The 22,306-nt window shown below is 50.9% G+C and overlaps 1 protein-coding gene and 1 pseudogene across 2 annotated transcripts in view; both read right to left on the reverse strand.

Annotated features, from left to right (window-relative positions):
• Positions 1 to 22,306, reverse strand: part of LOC127060968 (uncharacterized) — a 1,003,595-nt gene that overhangs the window by 790,840 nt on the left and 190,449 nt on the right. The gene's annotated exons all lie outside the window — the stretch shown is intronic.
• The window catches only part of LOC127060964 (uncharacterized), a 113,891-nt pseudogene continuing 108,009 nt past the window's right edge, over positions 16,425 to 22,306 (reverse strand).

The raw sequence follows: 22,306 nt of genomic DNA on the forward strand, positions 1-22,306 counted from the left end.
TGGCATGTTGGATGTTCAAAAAACTAAACGTAATATCTTCTGTTTTAAATCAGGTGCTCACTGACGTAGATCCTATTAGACATAGCACACTGCAAATAAGAGCTGTAATAGGTTTATTGTTAGTAGCACATGGGCATGAGTGTAAGGAATTTGAAGGAATGTGTCGTATGAATCTTTTTGACCATTCTGCAGCCATTCATAAGAAACTCACACAACTACAAGATAACATGAAGAAATTGACTGGGAACGAGTGGGGTTTGCATGAATGGTTTGAGGGATGGGAAAGAACTGGATGGTTGAAAGATCTCCTAAATGGAGCTTTGTTTTTACTAGTAGTCATTATTTCATTGCTTTGTGTTATTCCATGCATCGTGAAACTGGTGTGCCTCTTGGTAGAAAATACGGTGGAACGGGTCTGGCTGGTGCAAGAAGAAGGGGGAATTGTGGCAATGTATCTGAACCGCTTAGACTACAGGGTGCACCAGCCATCCAGCTTGGAACGGTTCTTCTCAGAATTTTCTCAGGGCCCTCTGGAATTCATCAAGACATAAGCCATGCTAAAACAAGAGAGGAGAAGCTGAGAAACCAAATTCCAAGACCAAAAGAACTCCAAAACGGGGTGTGGGGGGGCAAACTACCTGGACTGTAAGGAAACACATCTTCTGAGAGGTGCACACAGAATGCGTGGACAAGACAAAGGCACCAATAAGAATTGCGTGACTAGCGTGTGCAGAGAGTCAGAATGTGTAAGTGCATCATGTAAACCATAAACGGCTTCTGCTTAATCCTCTTGGTCCATTGTGCAGGAGTCCTGAATTTCCCAGAAGTGATACTTACTAAAAGGGCTCCAATCTTAATGTTAGAGTTACTGTCTATAGGATGATTCATGGGAATAGTTCTTTCAAATCCTTCCCTTGCTGACATCAGTCAGTTTTGTCTTTTCCTGATTGTACTGGTGGCTATACATTAGTTATGAATAGAAGGGAATGAGTTTTAGGGATATGTTGCAAGGAAATAGATTGGTAGCTCTGCTTCCATTTCCATTGTCTAAGAAGAACTCCGATTAATTTTGGCCCTTTCATTGATCTCTGACTAGATTAGCATTTGTCTTTGATTGAGCCCGTAAATTTTAGGCTACTAGGCTTGACCAATGAATGGAAAGGGGAAAGTCATAGAGCTTCGGTGGTTCCCTTGTCAGCAATTTCTCAGGAGCAGGGAGATTTCTGTCCTCAAGTTTGTTACTTCAGCTAGCAGATTATGTTCACACCAAAAGGAGGTGAGAAGGTTGCTTCCTTAAATGGTCAAATAATTCTTCCTGCTATTTTTGTTGCTTTTGTATTACTGGAGTTTGTTACAGAAAGTTGGATTAAATTGCATGCATCCGCTCTTGGGGAAACAGAGTATTTAGCCAATAGCATGTAGGCTTTTAACAACCTGCAATTGTCTTAACAGACCAGAGGTTTAAAAGACAGTAATTCCTGCTAGTTCCAATTCCACTTTTAGACTCGACAAACCCAATGGTAAACCTGCATCAGCAGGGAGGGACATTTAATTGGTTTTTCTCCTTTTTAGAGAGAAGTTAATGAAAAATTTTCACCAGAATCACAGCAGGCTGTATACCAAGAAGAGTGTCATGAAGAGAGGCCAATCCTATCCTCTTAGTATTGCTAGCTGTGATTGGGTTTCAATGAAATGTGTCAACTCTGTGTTCCCGGGTATCTCATCAGTAATAGGTACTTCAGCTGCTCTACGTCTCTCCTAAAGCTAAGAACAGAATCCCAAATAATCTTGATTCCAAGGTTCCAGTTCAGCCTGTGATGCTGACAGGTGAAAAAGAAGTGGAAGGTGCACCAGTAAATTTACTTGAATGGCCTATCTAAATCAGTGGCCACTGATTTCCTGAAGGCTCAAACAGGTCAGTTGCCCCTATTTTTCTTGGGATTCTTTTAGTCTTTGGTCACGTTTTTCTTTTAATCCTTCCCCATTAGCTCAGCCTCTGCTCTCAAATCCTTTGTGTCATGGTTTTAGACTGGGCACAATGCCAGTGCCTCCATGAAAACACATCCACCTGGTGTCTACTGTGAGATGTGACCAGAAACAGAGCAAGCAAACACCAACTTAGGAATAAAGGGAAAAAAACTTTATTCACACACACACACACACACACACACACACACACACACACACAAAGAACAGAATGGAAATCTTTCAAACACATTTCTCCTCCCCCTCTCAACCCACATTACAACATACAATACGAACTCAAATCTTCCTTCAGTCCCCATCACCCAGGTTTTAATTCTCAGTCCATTATCCTTCTTCAAACAATCAATACATTCTATTAAAGAGGAAGGAGTCTTCTCCTTGTACCATTTCTTGACTAACCTCTTTCCATATTCCATGCTCTCACCATGGAAATGGACCAGAAGATTGCTTTTGGGGTTTCTCTTTTTAAGGATATTTTGGTCAGTTCCACAAAACGACAGTCTCTCCATTTTGGGATAACAAAATCCCCCCCATTTCCCCTGGGGCTAGGGCTTCACAATAGAGATCCTCTTCATTTCTGATTTCTGCCCACCACTACTCTTCACTGCCTTTCTTGGATCTGAGCCATTGCTTTCCCCCCAAAACCGCAGTCTCTGTGTTACAATAGAAAGTTAGTCCATCCACAGCCGAAAAAAAACTGCTCCTCCGTTTATCTCTTCCCAAGTACATTCTTCTCATTATCTCCACTACTCACACAAACCTCTCATTTCACTTGTCCATTTCTTCTTGTTCTTATCTCTTTCCTCCGGGAGGATCAACGTTTGGAAGGTTTCCATCATGAAGAAAAAAGTTAAAATCATCTTATAGGTGCCGGACTCTCTTCTCACTCTTGGCCGACTTCCCAGGAGCTGTACGGCGCATCTTATCTCTTTTCTCTCCTTTCTCTCTCTCTCTCTCTCTCTGGGAAGCGGGGTGGGGGGGGGGGGAATTGCTCAGTGCTCCTCACTACTTCCACCTCTCCATCCTTTCACTTCCCCCCCCCTCGGTCTCTCTCTCTCCAAGATCTAAAGCCTCCGGCCTACCTCACGCCACCTCGAGGCCTTTTCCCCTCCCCCACCCGGCCTACAGCCGGAGGGGGAGAGAGAACTGACCTGATCCCTTTTCTCACCGACAAGCAAGAGTGTCACTTCCTGGGAGTTCTACTTTTATACCCTGTGTTCTCAGAGGCGAAACCATCCCCTCATTGGTCCAATCAGGTGCCAATATTCACAACTGAGCCCCCACCGGGCCAACCACTGTCTCCAAAAAAAAAACCACTTTCTTTTCAAACCAGGACACTTTGCTGTCATTTAAAGTATCTCCATAGCCTGGAAACGTGTTGTCTTTATTTATCACCTCATTATTCCCTTCAAAAGGTTGTTTGCCTCAAGTGTCATTTTTGCTGATTTTCTGCTAGTTCATTGTCAGATGGCAGTAGGGGTTTTGTAAGAGCAAGTACACAATCCTATAGCTTGCTTTTATTTTGATTTGGCCTGTCTAGAGAATGGAATGACTGAACATCTCCAACAGGATTTTCTCTCCCCATTATGTTTCACCGGAAGGGCAGATGCAAATCGTCTACCTAAACTCTTGGCGCTGAAGAAACTAGTTGTTTGCTATTGCATATAGGTAGAACCTTACAAAAGGAAGGCCTTGTAAAACCATGGCTGAGGCCCGTTACTTTGGCTAAGTAGAAAAGGACTATGGGAAGGTGAGGCAGCTGAATTAGAGGTAGATCAACAAGTTCTAGAACCATCGTGTGTTCACAGCGTGGTGTATGGCGGTTGGTTGAATTATGTTTGTTGTGGCTTAAAGCTATGCAACTGATAAAGGCCTGACTGCTTCAAAAGCCTGGCTTTTGCAATAAAGCGGCTCTCCTTTGCACCTGGCTGGGGACTCTGTGTCACTACGGACCAGTTTGCTAAGGAGATGATGAGTAGGAATGTTGCAGAGCTGCTGTGTGCATATTAAAGGAATGGCAGAGAGTGAAGCGGTGGACATTTCTGGGGTTTAGTACAATGCTGCTGCATTGGTGCCAGTTTAGTAATTTTTTCATCAGTGGCAATTCTGTCTAGAAGTACACTGCCCAGAGTCTTTCTAGCATTTGATGCCATTTCCTTACTGTCGTTTTAATACCTTCCCTCAGTTTAAAGGATGATACAATCTTTACATTTTGAAGATCCCTGTTAGGAAACACTATGCCAGAGGAATCTTCGCTCCCTTTTCTTTTGCCTCCTTTGTAATTTTTATAGACTCATTTCACATTTCTGCTAATGTGCATAAGAATACTGAGACTACTTAGCAGGGTTGATGCTCTCAGCTGCTTTCCTCTTTCCTACTGCTTCATACCGGATGTGACTTTAATGGCCTTGTTTTGCAATCAGCATTTTGCTGTGGTTTGCTAAAAACTGGCATGCACTGCCAACTCACAACTTCTGTGTTGGTATTTCAGGGGCTTTGATGGGTTCCTTTCTGAGATTGCCATGCACTGGACTTTCACAGTCACAAAGACTTCATCTACCATTGGTCGAATTTCAGTATTTAGTACTCTTTCCTGGAATGTAGGCAACCTAGCAGCAAGTACTAAATTTGCTGCAAGCCTTCTCTTCCCAAAGGACCATTTAAAAAGATTGCTTTTCCCCTCAGACCAATCTGCCAGTATTTCCATGGAGAATTTGTTACCTTAAATGAACCTCTTAGAAGGGATCTCATCACAGACAATATCAGGCTTTCTTGAAATACTGGCTCCTTTGGATCTCAATTCCATTCAGGGTGCATTTAAGATTTTTTTTTTTTTCACTGAAGCCATTCAACAATGCCTCTTCTCTTATAAAATGTGATGCACGTGACAAAGATGGATCCCTGTGAAAGGTTCTACAGATATCAAATTTTGTCCTAAGAATGGTGGCTCCCTCCTGCAGTCCCATTTGTAACCGAGTTGATATTCCAAAGCTAAATATGCCTGGCCTGTGAACACAAAAGGAAGTCCTTTTGTCTTTTGCAAGAATTACCCCTAGGAGGATTTTTGTTAATTTTGATTTCTACGGTGTTAGCCCTGTTGCAGAAAAAAGTAGATTGTACTCTCTTCTTGTGTACTCTCTTCTTGTGCTCTCATTCCCCTCTCTCTGCTTTGCATGCCCTAGTTGATCTACCGGCCTGACTCATTTGGCATCATCTCATCGTGCAAATTCTGCATAGTTTCATGTACTTACAAATGCTAGTTTCGAGGGAGCTTATATAACCGTTCAAGGGGTAAAGAATTGTAGGGCTGGGCAACTTCAGGTGCTGAAACTGGAAGTGGTTAAGTCATGCCATAATGAAGTGACAGAGCAAATCAGTAGCTATAGGACTTTCAGCTGGACACCTCTGAGAATGGCAGCCTGTCAGCAATGACACTGCCGATGGTGATCTTCCAAGCTGTATTCCAGAAAAAGAAAAGGGACACCTTCAATGGTTAAGATTTTTGGCAGGAGAAAACAGCAAAAAATGTACCACAAAATACTTGAGCCAGAAAAAATGCATTTTCCTAGTGAGAATTTTGCAGTTGTTCTTTCTTGTCTGTGCCTTTAAATTTCACAGAAAATTGGGGGGGGGGGGTTAATTGGTATTGTTCTTTTGTTTAGTTTTGTTGGTATCCCTGCAGTTAACAATTTTGCCTTTCTTTACTGGCTTCTCTCTCTTGTATAGAAGTTTGCATGAGGTGATCCAATCGTTTCATAAACATTCTTATACAGTGGAAAGAAGCAGAAGGTACATCTAGATGGATAAAGCAAACCCAGATAAATAGAGGTTTATTTACAGACGTTTGTGAGAACATTAGGAAACAAGATACCTTGAACTGAGATATGCAGAATTGCTTTAACTTTTAGTCCACACATTACTAATATAACAAGCGTTTGGACATTAGTACATAGCCTTTGAAATCATCCAGCCCAATATTTTGGCTACTTTTATTTCTAGAGAGACCCTGACAATTAACATAAGCCCTTTTCCCTGGGAAACAAAACTCACCGGCCTGGGTTTCCAGATGGCAGATTGCAGGAGGCCCTTGGCACTATCAAACCAGCCCAAGTTAGCACTGGTGCCAGCTTGGGTCTGAGACACAATGAGGAATTTCAGCAGCCAGCCGGCCACTCTGGGCCACAAGTCCTCGAGCACCAACCAGCAAACCCTTTTCACCAGTAAACCAACTCACCCATCTGCATTCCTGATGGCAGATTGCAGGAGCCACCTGGCAATGTTAAACCAGCCAGAGCTGCAAACGGTGCCAGCTTGGGTCTGGCAGGCATCCTGCGCAATGTGGAATATCTGGAGCCAGCTGGCCACTCTAGGCCACAGGCCTTCAAACACAAACACCAGCCCTTTACCGTGGGAAACAAAACTCACCCGCCCCTGTTCCTAATGGCAGATTGAGGGAGCCACTTGGAAATGTTTCACCAGCCCGAGTTGCACGTGGAGCCAGCTTGGGTCTGGGAGGCATCCTGCGCAATGTGGAATTTAAAGAGCCGGCCAGACACTACGGGCCATAAGCCCCATAATATTAACACCGGCCATTTTCTCTGGGAAAAAACCTCACCAGAACACATTCCTGATGGCAGATTGCAAGAGGCAATTGACACTGTGAAACCAACCCGAGTTGCAAGTGGTGCCAGCTTGGGTCTGAGAGGCATCCTGTGCAATGCGAAATTTCAGGAGCCAGCTGGCCACTCTGGGCCACAGGCTCCCAAAAACTAACGCCGGCCCTTTTCACTGGGAAACAAAATTCACCCGCCCAAATGCCTGATTGCAGATTCTAGGAGCCACGTGGCTCTGTCAAACCAGCCCAAGTTGCAAGTGGTGCCAGCTTGGGTCTGGGAGGCATCCTGTGCATGGTGTAATTTTAGGATCCAGCCGTCCACTCTGGGCCACAGGCCCCGAAACACAAATGATGGTCCATTTCTCTGGGAAACAAAACTCACCTGCCCAGGTCCCTGATGGCAGATTGCTGAAGCCACATGGCACTGTCAAACCCGAATGAGTTTCCCCTGGTGGCAGCTTGGGTCTGGGAGGCCCCCTGTGCAATGCGGAATTTCAGAAGCCAGCATCCACTCGAGGGCACAGGCTCCCGAAAACAAACGCCAGTCCTTTTCACGGGGAAACAAAACACACCCACCCGCCATCCTGAAGGGAGAAATCATGAGCCACTTGGCTCTGTCAAACAAGCCCCAGCTGCAAGTGGTACCACTTTGGGTCCGGCAGGCATCCTGCAAAATGCGGAATTTCAGGAGCTAGTCAGCCGCAGTGGGCCATAGGCCTTCGAACACAAATACCGACCCTTTCCATGGGAAAGAAAACTCACCCGGCCCGGGTTTCTGATGTCAGATTGCAGGAGCCACTTGGCACTGTCAAACAAGTCCGAGTTGCAAGAGGTGCCAGCTTGGGTGTGGGAGGCATCTTGCGCATGGTGTAATTTTAGGAGCCAGCCGGCCACTCTGGGCCTCAGGCCCCGGAACACAAATGCTTGTCCATTTGTCTGGGAAACCAAACTCACCTGCCCACATTCCTGATGGCAAATTGCATGAGCCACCTGCCAACGTCAAACCAGACCAAGTTTGTCCTGGTTCCAGCTTGAGACTGGGAGACATACTGCGCAATGTGGAAATTTAGGAGCCAGCAAGCCACTCCGGGCCACAGGTCTTCAAACTGCAAGGCCACCTCCTTTCCCTGGGAAACTAAACTCACTTGCCCAGGTTCCTGATGGCAGATTGCTGGAGCCACCCTGGACTGTCAAACCAGCCCGAGTTGGCACTGGTGCCACCATGGATCTGGGAGGCATCCTGCGCAAAGCCAAATTTCAGGAGCCAGCTGGCCACTCTGGAACACAGGCCCCCAAACAAAACCACCATCCCTTTTCCCAGGTAAACAATACTCACCAGCCCAGGTTCTTGGTGTCAGTTTGGAGAAGGTTCTTGGCACTGTCAAACCAGCCTGACTTGGCGCTGGTGCCAGCTTGGCTCGTGGAGGCATCCTGCACAGTGCCGTATTTCAGGAGCCAGCCGGCCACTCCGGCCTACAGACCCCAAAATGCACACGCCAGAGCTTTCCCCAGGTAAACAATACTCACAAACCCAGGTTCTTGGAGTCAGTTTGCAGGAGATACTTGGCACTGTCAATCCAGCTTGACTTGTCACTTGTGCCAACCTGGCTGTGGGAGACAGCCTGCGCAATGCCGAATTTCAGGAGCCAGCAAGGCAGACTGGACCACAAGCCTTCGGACACAAACGCTGGCCCTTTTCCCTGCCAAACAAAAGTCACCAGCCCAGGTTCTTGGCGTCAGTTCGCAGGAGATACTTGCCACTGTCAAACCAGCCTGACTTGGCCCTGGTGCCTGCTTGGCTCGTGGAGGCATCCTGCGCAATGCCGTATTTCAGGAGCCATCCGGCCACCCCGGGCAAACGCCCCGGAACACAAAGACTGGACCTTTTCCCTACCAAACAAAAGTCACCAGCCCAGGTTCTTGGTGTCAGTTTGAAGGCGTTACTTGGCACTGTCAAACCAGCCTGACTTGGCACCGATGCCAGCTTGTGTATGGGAGGCAGCCTTCGCAGTGCCCATTTTCAGGAGCAATACGGCCACTCTGGGCCACAGGACCCCGAACACCAACGCCGGCCCTTTTCCCAGGTAAACAAAAGTCACCAGCCCAGGTTCTTGGTGTCAGTTTGCAGGAGGTACTTGGCACAGCAAAAGAGGCCTGATTTGGCACTGGTAGAAGCTTGGCTCTTGGAGGCATCCACCGCAATGCAGAATTTCAGGAGCCAGCCGGCCACTGGGGGCCACAGGCCCCCGTAGACCAACACTGGCCGTGTTCCCTTCCAAACAAAAGTCATCAGGCCAGGTTCTCGGTGTCAGTTTTCAGAGAGTACTAGGCACTGTCAAACCAGCCTGACTGGGCACTGGTGCCAGCTTGGGTCTGAGAGGCGTCCTGCGCAATGCCGAATTTCTTGAGCCAGCCGACCACTCCAGCCCACAGACCCCCAAACACCAACGCCGGCACTTTACCCAGGTAAACAATACTCACCAGCCCAGGTTCTTCGTGTGAGATTGCAGGAGGTACTTGGCACTGTCAAACCAGCCTGACTTGGCACTGTTGGAAGCTTGGCTATGGGAGGCATCCTGCGTAATGCCGAATTTCAGGAGCCAGCCAGCCACTAGGGGCCACAGGCCCCCGAACACCAACGCTGGCCCTGTTCCCTTCCAAACAATATTCACCATCCCAGGTTCTAGGTGTCAGTGTGCAGGAGGTACTTGGCACTGTCAAAGGAGCCTGACTTGGAAATGGTGCCAGCTTCGCTCTGGGAGGCATCCTGCACAATTCCGAATTTAAGGAGCCTGCCGGCCACTCCGTCACACAGTCCCCGGTACAAACACGCCGGCCCTTTTCCCGTGTAAACAACACTCACCAGCCGAGGTTCTCGGTGTCAGTTTGCAGGAGGTACTTGTCACTGTCAAACCAGCCTAAATTGGCACTGGTGCCAGCTTGTGTCTATGAGGCATCCTGCGCGATGCCGAATTTCAGGAGCCCTCCGGCCACTCTGGCCCACAAGCCCCGCAACACTAAAGCCGGCCCTTTTCCCGTGTAAACAATACTCACCAGCCCAGGTTCTTGGTGTCACTTTAGAGGAACTAATTGAACCGGTAAGACCAGACTTACTTGAAACTGGTCCCAGCTTGGCTCAGGGAGGCATCCTGCGCAATACCGAATTTCAGGAGCCAGCCAGGCTCTCCGCACAAGAAACACCAGATCAGCAACGCAGGCCCTTTTCCAAAGTAAACAATACTTACCTGCCAGGGATCTAGGCATCATGTTTGCAGGGGGGAGTTGGCACTGTCAAAGCAGCCTGAATTGGCTCTAATGCCACCTTGGCTCTGGGTGGTATCCTGCGCAATGCCAGATTTCAGGAGCCAGCCGGCCACTCTGGTGCACAAGCCCCTGAACAGCAATGTAGGCCTTTTTCCCAGGTAAACAATAGTCACCAGACCAGGTTCTTGGTGACAGTTTGCAGGAGGTACTTGTCACTGACAAACCAGCCTGACTTGCTGCTGGTGCCACCTTGCATCTGGGAGGCCTCTTGCGCAATGCCAAATTTCAGCAGCCAGCCGACCACTCTGCCCCAGAGGCACCAGATCACCAACGCCAGCCATTTTCCCAGGTGAAAGATACTTACCATCCCAGGTTCTTCGTGACAGTTTGCAGAGGGTAGTTGGCACTATCAAAGCAGCCTGACTTGGCACTGTTTCCAGCTTGGCTTCTGGAGGCATCGAACGCAATACCGAATTTCAGGAGCCAGCTGGCCCCTCATGACCAGAGGCACCAGATTACCAATGCCGTCCCTTTTTCCCAGGTAAACAATACTCACCAGCAAAGGATCTGGTCGTCAGTTTGCAGGAGGTACTTGGCACTGTCAAACCAGCCTGACTTGGCACTGGTCCCACCTTGGCTCTGGGAGGCATCCTGCACAATGCCGAATTTCAGGAGCCAGCCAGCCACTCCAACCCACAGGCCGCGGAATACATAAACCATCCCTTTTCCCTGGTAAACAATACTCACCAGCCCAGGTCCTTGCTGTCAGTTTTCAGGAGGTACTTGGCACTATCAAAGCAGCCTTACTTGGCTCTGGTGCCACCTTGCGCCCGGGAGGCATCCTGTGCAATACCGAATTTCCGGAGCCAGCCGGCTACTCAGCATCAGAGGCACCAGATCGCCAACGCCGGGCCTTTTTCCCAGGTAAACAATAGTCACAAGAAAAGCATATGGTCGTCAGTGTGCAGCAGGTACTTTGCACAGTCAAACCAGCGGGACTTGCCACTGGTCCCAGCTTGGCTCTGGGAGGCATCCTGCACAATGCCGAATTTCAGAAGCCACCCAGCAGCTCCGGCCCACAGGCCTCCGCCCACCAATGTCGTCCCTCTTCCCAGATAAACAATATTCACCAAGCCAGGTTCTTGGTGTCAGTTGGCAAGAGGTACTTGGCACTGTCAAAGCAGCCTGACATGGCACTGGTGCTAGCTGGGCTCTGGGAGGCATCCAGCGCAGTACCGCATTTCAGGAGCCAGCAATCCACACTGGCCCACAGGCCCTCGAACAACAACGCCAGCCCTTTTTCCGTGTAAACAATATTCAACAGCCCAGGTTCTTGGTGTCAGTTTGCAGGAGGTATTTGGCAGTGTCAAACCAGCCAGACTTGGCGCTGGTGCCAGCTTGCGACAGGGAGGCATCCTGCGCAATGCTGAATTTCAAGAGCCAGCCGGCCGCTCCGAACCACAGGCCTCCGAACACCAATTTCGTCCCTTTTCCGGGGTAAAATATACTCACCAGCCCAGGTTCTTGGTGTCAGTTTGCAGGAGGTACTTGGAACTGTCAAACCAGCCCAATTTGGCGCTGGTGCCAGCTGGGCTCTGGAAGGCATCCAGAGCAATGCCGAATTTCAGGAGACAGCCAACGACTCTGGCCCACAGACCCCCGAAAAACAACGCCAGCCCTTTTCCCGTGAAACAATATTCACCAGCCCAAGTTCTTGGTGTCAGTTTTCCTGAGGCACTTTGCACTGTCAAACCAGCCTGACTTGGAGCTGGTGCCAGCTTGCTTCTGGGAGGCATCCTGCGCAATGCCGAATTTCAGGAGCCAGCCGGGCACTCTGCACTAGAAGAGCCAGATCACCAACGCCGGCCTTTGTCCCAGGTAAACAGTACTCGTAGCCCAGGTTCTTGGTGACAGTTCGCAGGAGGTACTTAGCACGGTCAAACCAGCCTGACTCGGCGCCGGTGCCAGCTGGGCTCTGTGAGGCATCCTGCACAATGACGAATTTCAGGAGCCAGCCAACGACTCTGGCCTACAGACCCCCGAACACAAACGCCAGCCGTTTTCCCGTGTAAACAATATTCAACAGCCCAGGTTCTTGGTGTCAGTTTTCCTGAGGTACTTTTCACTGTCAAACCAGCCTGACTTGGCGCTGGTGCCAGCTTGCTTCTGGGAGGCATCCTGCGCAATGCCGAATTTCAGGAGCCAGCCGGGCCCTCTGCACTAGAGGCACCAGATCACCAACGCCGGCCTTTTTCCCAGGTAAACATTACTCACCAGCAAATGATCTCGGTGTCAGTTTGCAGGAAGTACTTGTCACTGTCAAACCAGCCTGACTTGGTGCTGGTGCCAGTTTGCGTCTGGGACGCATCGAGGGCAATACTGAATTTAAGGAACCAGCCGGCCACACTGCCCCAAAGGAATCAGATCACCAACGCCGGACCTTTTCCCAGGTGAAAGATACTTACCAGCCCAGGTTCTTGGTGACAGTTTGCAGGAGGTACTTGGCAGTGTCAAACCAGCCTGACTTGGCGCTGGTGCCAGCTTGCGGCAGGGAGGCATCCTGCGCAATGCTGAATTTCAAGAGCCAGCCGGCCACTCCGAATCACAGCCCTCCAAACACCAATTTCGTCCCTTTTCCGGGGTAAAAAATACCCACCAGGCCAGGTTCTTGGTGTCAGTTTGCAGGAGGTACTTGGAAGTGTCAAACCAGCCTGACCCGGCGCTGGTGCCAACTGGGCTCTGGGAGGCATCCAGAGCAATGCCGAATTTCAGGAGACAGCCAACGACTCTGGCCCACAGACCCCCGAAAACAAACGCCAGTTCTTTTCCCGTGAAATAATATTCACAGGCCCAGGTTCTTGGTGTCAGTTTTCCTGAGGTACTTTGCACTGTCAAATCAGCCTGACTTGGCGCTGGTGCCAGCTTGCTTCTGGGAGGCATCCTGCGCGATGCCGAATTTCAGGAGCCAGCCGGCCACTCCAGCCCACAGGCCCCGGAACAGCAAATCCGTCCCTTTTCCCTGGTAAACAATACTCACCAGCCCAGGTTCTTGCTGACAGTTTTCAGGAGGGACTTGGCACTGTCAAACCAGCCTGACTTGGCGCTGGTGCCAGCTTGCTGCAGGGAGGCATCCTGCACAATGCCGAATATCAGGAGCCAGCCGGGCACTCTGCACTAGAGGAGCCAGACCACCAACGCCGGCCTTTGTCCCAGGTAAACAGTACTCCCAGCCCAGGTTCTTGGTGACAGTTTTCAGGAAGTACTTAGCACTGTCAAAAAAGCCCGATTTGGGGCTGGTGCCAGCTGGGCTCTGTGAGGCATCCTGAGCAATGCTGAATTTCAGGAGCTATCTGGCCACTCTGGCCCACCGAACCACGAACGCAAACGCCGTCCCTTTTCCCAGGTAAACAATTCTCACCAGCGCAGGTTCTTGGTGACAGTATTCAGGACGTACTTAGCAATGTCCAACCAGCCTGACTTGGCACTGGGGCCAGCTTGGGTCTAGGAGGCATCCTGCGCAATGCCGAATTTCAGGAGTTAGCTGGCCACTCTGACCCACAGGTCTCAGAACTCTAATATCGTCCCTTTTCCCAGGTAAACAACATTCCCCAGGCCCAGGTTCCTGGTGTCAGTTTGCAGGAGGAACTTGGCACTGTCAAACCAGCCTGACTTGGTGATGGTACCAGCTTGCGTCTGGGAGGCATCCTGCGCAATGCCAAATTTCAGAAGCCAGCCAACCACTCTGGCCTACGGACCCCCGAACACAAACGCCAGCCGTTTTCCTGTGTAAACAATATTCAACAGCCCAGGTTCTTGGTGTCAGTTTGCAGGAGGTACTAGGCACTTTCAAAGCAGCCTGACTTGGCACTTTTGCCAGCTTGGCTCTGGGAGGCATCTTGCGCAATACTGAATTTCAGGAGCCAGCCGGCCCGTGAGCACCAGAGGCACCAGATCACCAACGCCGGACCTTTTTCCCAGGTAAACATTACTTTCCAGCAAATGATCTGGGTGTCAGTTTGCAGGAGGTTCTCGGCACTGTCAAATCAGCCTGACTTGGTGCTGGTGCCAGCTTGCGTCTGGGACGCATCGAGGGCAACGCTGAATTTCAGGAACCGGCCGGCCACTCTTCCCCAGAGGCACCAGATCACCAACACCGGACCTTTTCCCAAGTAAAAGATACTTACCAGCCCAGGTTCTTTGTGACAGTATTCAGGACGTACTTAGCAATGTCCAACCAGCCTGACTTGGCGCTGGGGCCAGCTTGCGTCTAGGAGGCATCGAGCGCAATGCCGAATTTCAGGAGTGAGCTGGCCACTCTGACCCACAGGTCTCAGAACTCTAATATCGTCTATTTTCCCAGGTAAACAACATTCCCCAAGCCCAGGTTCCTGGTGTCAGTTTGCAGGAGGTACCTGGCAGGGTCAAACAAGCCTAACTTGGCACTGGTGCCAGCTTGCGGCAGGGAGGCATCCAGCGCAATGCCGAATTTCAGGAGCTAGCCGGGCACTCCAGCCCACAGGCGCCGAAACACCAAATCCGTCCCTTTTCCCTGGTAAACAATACTCGCCAGCCCAGGTTCTTCCTGTCAGTTTTCAGGACGTACGTGGCACTGTCAAACAAGCCTGACTTGGCGGTTGTGCCAGCTTGCTGCAGGGAGGCATCCTGCGCAATGCCGAATTTCAGGAGCCAGCCGGGCACTCTGCACTTGAGGAGCCATATCAACAACGCCGGCCTTTGTCCCAGGTAAACAATACTCACCAGCCCAGGTTCTTGGTGACAGTATTCAGGACGTACTTAGCAATGTCCAACCAGCGTGACTTGGCACTGGGGCCAGCTCGGGTCAAGGAGGCATCCTGCGCAATGCCGAATTTCAGGAGTTAGCTGGCCACTCTGACCCACAGGTCTCAGAACTCTAATATCGTCCCTTTTCCCAGGTAAACAACATTCCCCAGGCCCAGGTTCCTGGTGTCAGTTTGCAGGAGGAACTTGGCACTGTCAAACCAGCCTGACTTGGTGCTGGTACCAGCTTGCGTCTGGGAGGCATCCCGCGCAATGCCAAATTTCTGGAGCCAGCCGGGCACTCTGCACTAAGGGAGACAGATCACCAACGCCGGCCTGTGTCCCAGGTAAACAGTACTCCCAGCCCAGGTTCTTGGTGTCAGTTTTCCTGAGGTACATTGCACTGTCAAACCAGCCTGACTTGGCGCTGGTGCCAGCTTGCTTCTGGGAGGCATCCTGCGCAATGCCGAATTTCAGGATCTAGCCGGCCACTCCGGCGCACAGGCCCTGGTACAAAAACGCTGGCCCTTTTCCTGTGTAAACTACACTCACCAGCCCAGATTCTTGGTGTCAGTTTGCAGGAGGTACTTATCACGGTCAAACCAGCCTGACATGGCGATGGTGCCAGATTTGGTCTTCGAGGCATCCTGCGCAATGCCGAATTTCAGGAGCCAGCCGGCCACTCCTGCCCACAGGCCCCGGAACACCAAATTCGTCCCTTTTCCCTGGTAAACAATACTCACCAGGCCAGGTTCTTGCTTACAGTTTTCAGGAGGTACTTGGCACTATCAAACCAGCCGGACTTGGTGCTGGTCCCAGCTTGGATCTGGGAGGCATCGAGCGCAATGCTGAATTTCAGGAACCGGGCGGCCACTCTGCCCCAGAGGCACCAGATCACCAACACCGTACATTTTCCCAAGTAATAAATACTTACCAGCCCAGGTTCTTTGTGACAGTTTGCAGGAGGTACTTGGCAGTGTCAAACCAGCCTAACTTGGCGCTGGTGCCAGCTTGCGGCAGGGAGGCATCCTGCGCAATGCTGAATTTCAAGAGCCAGCCGGCCACTCCGAATCACAGCCCTCCGAACACCAATTTCGTCCCTTTTCCGGGGTAAAAAATACTCACCAGGCCAGGTTCTTGGTGTCAGTTCGCAGGAGGTACTTGGAAGTGTCAAACCAGCCTGACCCGGCGCTGGTGCCAGCTGGGCTCTGGGAGGCATCCAGAGCAATGCCGAATTTCAGGAGACAGCCAATGACTCTGGCCTACAGACCCCCGAAAAACAACGCCAGCCCTTTTCCCGTGAAATATTATTCACCAGCCCAGGTTCTTGGCGTCAGTTTTCCGGAGGTATTTTGCACTGTCAAACCAGCCTGACTTGGCGCTGGTGCCAGCTTGCTTCTGGGAGGCATCCTGCACAATGCCGAATTTCAGGAGCCAGCCAGCCACTCCTGCGCTCAGGCCCCGGAACACCAAATCCGTCCCTTTTCCCTGGGAAACAATACTCACCAGCCCAGGTTCTTGCTGACAGTTTGCAGGAGCCACTTGGCACTGTCAAACCGGCCTGACGTGGCACTGACGCCAGCTTGCGTCGGGGAGGCATCCTGCGCGATGCCGAATTTCAGGAGCCAGCCGGCCACTCCAGCCCACAGGCCCCGGAAAACCAAATCCATCCCTTTTCCCTGTTAAACAATACTCACCAGCCCAGGTTCTTGCTGTCAGTTTTCAGGAATTACTTGGCACTATCAAAGCAGCCTGACGTGGCACTGGCGCCAGCTTGCGTCTAGGAGGCGTCCGGCGCAGTGGCGAATTTCAGGAGATAGCTGGCCAGTCTGACCCACAGGTCACAGAACTTTAATATTGTCCATTTTCCCAGGTAAACAACATTCCCCAGGCCCAGGTTCCTGGTGTCAGTTTGCACGAGGTACTTGTCACTGTCAAACAAGCCTGACTTGGTGTTGCTACCGGACACGAAAGAAGCAGACGCACACCTTGCTCTGAAGAGAAGAGCATAAGAGAAAGCTTATTTCTGACTCTAATATTTATAGTTTTCCAAAAGTGACAGTGGATTAGAGGGTGACAGTGCCACCTCTCCAATGACACTGGAAAAACTAACAGTCCATCAAGTGTCTCCTCCTCCATAAAGGAATGCAAAACAATGTGCTATCTACAGAAAGTGTGTGAGAAAGTTCTCCACAAGGAGGTAAACATCAGAAGGCTTAGAAAATATTAAAAAATCAGGGCGACAACTTGGTGCTGGTGCCAGCTTGCGTCTGGGAGGCATCCTGCGCAATGCCGAATTTCAGGAGCCAGCCGGGCACTCTGCACTAGAGGCACCAGATCACCAACGCCGGACCTTTTTCCCAGGTAAACATTACTCACCAGCAAATGATCTCGGTGTCAGTTTGCAGGAAGTACTTGTCACTGTCAAACCAGCCTGACTTGGCGCTGGTGCCAGCTTGCAGCAGGGAGGAATCCTGCGCAATGCTGAATTTCAGTAACCGGGCAGCCCCTCTGCCCCAGAGGCACCAGATCACCAACACCGGACCTTTTGCCAAGTAATAGATACTTACCAGCCCAGGTTTTTTGTGACAGTTTGCATGAGGTGCTTGGCAGTGTCAAACCAGCCCAACTTGGCGCTGGTGCCAGCTTGCGGCAGGGAGGCATCCTGCGCAATGCTGAATTTCAAGAGCCAGCCAGCCACTCCGAATCACAGCCCTCCGAACACCAATTTCGTCCCTTTTCCGGGGTAAAAAATACTCACCAGGCCAGGTTCTTGGTGTCAGTTTGCAGGAGGTACTTGGAAGTGTCAAACCAGCCTGACCCGGCGCTGGTGCCAGCTGGGCTCTGGGAGGCATCCAGAGCAATGCCGAATTTCAGGAGACAGCCAACGACTCTGGCCCACAGACCCCCGAAAAACAACGCCAGCCCTTTTCCCGTGAAATATTATTCACCAGCCCAGGTTCTTGGCGTCAGTTTTCCTGAGGTATTTTGCACTGTCAAACCAGCCTGACTTGGCACTGGCGCCAGCTTGCGTCTAGGAGGCGTCTGGCGCAATGGCGAATTTCAGGAGATAGCTGGCCAGTCTGACCCACAAGTCACAGAACTCTAATATTGTCCATTTTCCCAGGTAAACAACATTCCCCAGGCCCAGGTTCCTGGTGTCAGTTTGCACGAGGTACTTGTCACTGTCAAACAAGCCTGACTTGGTGTCGCTATCGGACACGAAAGAAGCAGACGCACACCTTGCTCTGAAGAGAAGAGCAAAAGAGAAAGTTTATTTCTGACTCTAATATTTATAGTTTTCCAAAAGTGACAGTGGATTTGAGGGTGACAGTGCCACCTCTCCAATGACACTGGACAAACTAACAGTCCATCAAGTTTCTCCTCCTCCATAAAGGAATGCAAAACAATGTGCTATCTACAGAAAGTGTGTGAGAAAGTTCTCCACAAGGAGGTAAACATCAGAACGCTTAGAAAATATTAAAAAATCAGGGCGACAACTTGGTGCTGGTGCCAGCTTGCGTCTGGGAGGCATCCTGCGCAATGCCGAATTTAAGGAGCCAGCCGGGCACTCTGCACTAGAGGCACCAGATCACCAACGCCGGACCTTTTTCCCAGGTAAACATTACTCACCAGCAAATGATCTCGGTGTCAGTTTGCAGGAAGTACTTGTCACTGTCAAACCAGCCTGACTTGGTGCTGGTGCCAGCTTGCGTCTGGGACGCATCGAGGGCAATACTGAATTTAAGGAACCAGCCGGCCACACTGCCCCAAAGGAATCAGATCACCAACGCCGGACCTTTTCCCAGGTGAAAGATACTTACCAGCCCAGGTTCTTGGTGACAGTTTGCAGGAGGTGCTTGGCAGTGTCAAACCAGCCTGACTTGGCGCTGGTGCCAGCTTGCGGCAGGGAGGAATCCTGCGCACTGCTGAATTTCAGTAACCGGGCGGCCCCTCTGCCCCAGAGGCACCAGATCACCAACACCGGACCTTTTCCCAAGTAATAGATACTTACCAGCCCAGGTTCTTTGTGACAGTTTGCAGGAGGTATTTGGCAGTGTCAAACCAGCCTAACTTGGCGCTGGTGCCAGCTGGGCTCTGTGAGGCATCCAGTGCAATGCCAAATTTCAGGAGCTATCTGGCCACTCTGGCCCACAGAACCACGAACACAAACGCCGTTCCTTTTCCCAGGTAAACAATACTAACCAGCCCAGTTTCTTGGTGACAGTATTCAGGACATACTTAGCAATGTCCAACCAGCCTGACTTGGTGCTGGTACCAGCTTGCGTCTTGGAGATATCCTGCGCAATGCCGAATTTCAGGAGCCAGCCGGGCACTCTGCACTAGAGGAGCCAGAACACCAACGCCGGCCTTTGTTCCAGGTAAACAATACTCACCAGCCCAGGTTCTTGGTGACAGTATTCAGGACATACTTAGCAATGTCCAACCAGCCTGACTTGGCGCTGGGGCCAGATTGCATCTTGGAGGCATCCTGCGCAATGCTGAATTTCAGGAGTTAGCTGGCCACTCTGACCCACAGGTCTCAGAACTCTAATATCGTCCCTTTTCCCAGGTAAACAACATTCCCCAGGCCCAGGTTCCTGGTGTCAGTTTACAGGAGGAACTTGTCACAGTCAAACCAGCCTGACTTGGAGGTGGTACCAGATTGGCTCTGGGAGGCATCCTGCGCAATGCAGAATTTCAGGAGCTAGCCGGCCACTCCGGCGCACTGGCCCCGGTATAAAAACGCTAGCCCTTTTCCCGTGTAAACTACACCCCCCAGCCCAGGTTCTTGGTGTCAGTTTGCAGGAGGTACTTGTCATGGTGGAACCAGCCTGACTTGGCGCTGGTGCCAGCTTGCTGCAGGGAGGCATCCTGCGCAATGCAGAATTTCAGGAGCTAGCCAGCCACTCCGGCGCACTGGCCCCGGTATAAAAACGCTAGCCCTTTTTCCGTGTAAACTACACCCCCCAGCCCAGGTTCTTGGTGTCAGTTTGCAGGAGGTGCTTGTCACTGACAAACCAGCCTGACTTGCTGCTGGTGCCAGCTTGCGTCTTGGAAGCCTCTTGCGCAATGCCGAATTTCAGGAGCCAGCCGGGCACTCTGCACTAGAGGAGCCAGAACACCAACGCCGGCCTTTGTTCCAGGTAAACAATACTCACCAGCCCAGGTTCTTGGTGACAGTATTCAGGACATACTTAGCAATGTCCAACCAGCCTGACTTGGCGCTGGGGCCAGATTGCATCTTGGAGGCATCCTGCGCAATGCTGAATTTCAGGAGTTAGCTGGCCACTCTGACCCACAGGTCTCAGAACTCTAATATCGTCCCTTTTCCCAGGTAAACAACATTCCCCAGGCCCAGGTTCCTGGTGTCAGTTTACAGGAGGAACTTGTCACAGTCAAACCAGCCTGACTTGGAGGTGGTACCAGATTGGCTCTGGGAGGCATCCTGCGCAATGCAGAATTTCAGGAGCTAGCCGGCCACTCCGGCGCACTGGCCCCGGTATAAAAACGCTAGCCCTTTTCCCGTGTAAACTACACCCCCCAGCCCAGGTTCTTGGTGTCAGTTTGCAGGAGGTACTTGTCATGGTGGAACCAGCCTGACTTGGCGCTGGTGCCAGCTTGCTGCAGGGAGGCATCCTGCGCAATGCAGAATTTCAGGAGCTAGCCGGCCACTCCGGCGCACTGGCCCCGGTATAAAAACGCTAGCCCTTTTCCCGTGTAAACTACACCCCCCCAGCCCAGGTTCTTGGTGTCAGTTTGCAGGAGGTACTTGTCATGGTGGAACCAGCCTGACTTGGCGCTGGTGCCAGCTTGCTGCAGGGAGGCATCCTGCGCAATGCAGAATTTCAGGAGCTAGCCGGCCACTCCGGCGCACTGGCCCCGGTATAAAAACGCTAGCCCTTTTTCCGTGTAAACTACACCCCCCAGCCCAGGTTCTTGGTGTCAGTTTGCAGGAGGTACTTGTCATGGTGGAACCAGCCTGACTTGGCGCTGGTGCCAGCTTGCTGCAGGGAGGCATCCTGCGCGATGCCAAATTTCAGGAGCCAGCCGGGCACTCTGCACTAGAGGAGCCAGAACACCAACGCCGGCCTTTGTCCCAGGTAAACAGTACTCCCAGCCCAGGTTCTTGGTGACAGTTTGCAGGAGGTACTTGTCACTGTCAAACTAGCTTGACTTGGCACTGGTGCCAGCTTTGCTCTGGGAGGCATCCTGCGCAACGCCGAATTTCAGGAGCTAGCCAGCCACTCCGGCGCACTGGCCCCGGTATAAAAACTCTGGCCCTTTTCCCGTGTAAACTACACCCCCCAGCCCAGGTTCTTGGTGTCAGTTTGCAGGAGGTGCTTGTCACTGACAAACCAGCCTGACTTGCTGCTGGTGCCAGCTTGCGTCTTGGAAGCCTCTTGCGCAATGCCGAATTTCAGGAGCCAGCCGGCCGCTCTGGCCCACAGTCCTTCGAGCACCAACGCCGTCCCTTTTCCTAGGTAAGCCATACTCACCAGCCCAGCTTCTTGGTGTCATTTTAGAGGAGGTACTTGGCACTGTCAAAGCAGCCTGACTTAGCACTGGCGCCAGCTTGTCTTCTGGAGGCATCCTGCGCCATGCTGAATTTCATGAGCCAGCCTGCAACTCAACACCAGAGGCACCAGATCACCAACGCCGGCCCTTTTCCCAGTCGTTGTAGGTTGTTGGAGACCTTATTGTAAAGCACCCATTGCGGCCATCACTTTGTTTATCCACCGCAAATCGTGCAAAAGTCTCCATTTACAAGATTTCTTTTTTATTAGAAACATCGGGTTTATTCCATGGGCTAAATGACTCTTCAAAATGTCTGGCTGGTATTTGTTCTTTTACTAAGCCTCGCAGGGCAAGAAGCTTTTCAATAGGCAGAGGCCACTGATCAGTCCAGACAGGCTTATCTGTCACCCTTCAATGACACAGCCGGACGTTTAATGCCCTGCATCCCAGTGGCCCGAACTAAAAATCCGTGGTAATTTTAACACCCCATTGTGTTAAGCAATCACATCCCCACAAATTAGGTTGAGCATTAGTAACATACGGTCTAATGTTAGCTTGTTGGCCTTCCGGATGTGTTACAGTGGTCGCGATCGCAGATAAAGCACCAGCAGTTGACCCACCTAACCCAACATCTCCAAAGGTTGATTGAGTGAGGGGCCATGTTGGAGGCCAAACAAGCTGTGAAATTATAGTTACATCTGCTCCCGTGTCAAGTAAACCTGATATTGTTGTAGTTTCTGGGAGACATCCCTTAGCACTGACAAAACAATGTATTACCAGATGCTCGTCTGTCACCTTCTGAGTCCAGAGAACCTGAGGTGGTCCTGTAGATCCAAAACCTCCAGTGCCATGACTCCGGTCCACTACAGTTGGAGCACAGCTTATAAAAGGAACAAGTTGAGCAATACAATTACCTTTTTGAATCACAACAGGAGGTTCACTAACAGACACCATAGCCAGAATTTGTCCCACTTAATCAGAATCAATAAGACCCAAATGGACATTAATACCTTGAATAGTGCTACTAGATCTTCCCATCAAAAAGGCACTCAAACCTTGGCCTATAGGACCATAAGCATCAAGAGGCACTTTACATATACCTCTTGTCAAAATAGTCACTGCGTCAGCTACCGGTATATCAAT

The sequence above is a fragment of the Serinus canaria genome, chromosome W, assembly GCF_022539315.1.
Source record: "Serinus canaria isolate serCan28SL12 chromosome W, serCan2020, whole genome shotgun sequence".
Classification (NCBI taxonomy): domain Eukaryota; kingdom Metazoa; phylum Chordata; class Aves; order Passeriformes; family Fringillidae; genus Serinus; species Serinus canaria.